This window comes from Asparagus officinalis, unplaced genomic scaffold (assembly GCF_001876935.1).
Source record: "Asparagus officinalis unplaced genomic scaffold, Aspof.V1 AsparagusV1_Un523, whole genome shotgun sequence".
Classification (NCBI taxonomy): Eukaryota; Viridiplantae; Streptophyta; class Magnoliopsida; order Asparagales; family Asparagaceae; genus Asparagus; species Asparagus officinalis.
Window position 1 is genome coordinate 36,966 of NW_017972787.1, and position 971 is coordinate 37,936.

The following is a 971-nucleotide window of genomic DNA, read 5'->3' on the forward strand; positions in this document are numbered from 1 at the left end:
AATGGTGTTTGGTGATTACATACTTAATGAAATTGCTTCTACTTTTTAAGGGGATTTTTTTAGGAGCCACCCGAGGAAACTTTTAAAATCAGCTTATGCTTTTTTAGGTTTATATATCATATATACCTTTTATCTATTAACAATGATCATTAAACATAGCTCTACCAAACATCTTAACTACTTTTGAAGAAGATTTTTATGTTCAATATTACCAAACAGCTTTTTTCAACATCTTATATAAGTTGCTTTTATAAGCAATTACTATAAGCTCCAAAAATCTGGCCCTTCATGATCCACCCACTTTAGTGTTTTGTAGTGAAAAGGATCTGAATCCATTTACGATGGGAGTGATGAACAAAGTGTTGTGCGCAGCGAAAATTTCGGCAGAGTTTCTGGTGCACAATAAGAATTCTCGTCTCACCAAGGAAACAAGAATCTGAAGCAAATATCTCAACAAAGTGAGATATCGGCTCTTCATCTCATCAGTTCTAGGACTGACTTGTCGAGGGATCCTAAAAACTATTACAATGGTCACAAATACAAACAAACTAATTTTACGTGGTTCGGCAAACTGCCTACATCCACGGGGCAAGGAGGGGGAGATCTACTATTAGAGAGGAGAGAATACAACTAGAGTTTACAATCACTCAATCTAAACCCTCACGCAATCTCTCAAATCCTCTCTCAAAAAGATGCACAAAACCCAACCGAAAAAACCTCTGCGATTTACCCCTGCACGCCACTCAAAAATCACTTCAGTTTTTCGTCTGCGTTCTCGTCTCCGCACCCGCACGCGTCTGCGCTTTCTCCCCTCTGTTTTGCTTTTCTGCCCCAGCCGCAAACTTCACAAACAAACGCCTTGCACCTGCAACTTTTCCCTCTGCCCAACTCTAAACCCTAGGCTGCAAAGAGATATATATAGCAGCCAAAGTGACATTCGGGTCGTGGGCTCTTCATCAGGCGGTTTGTGG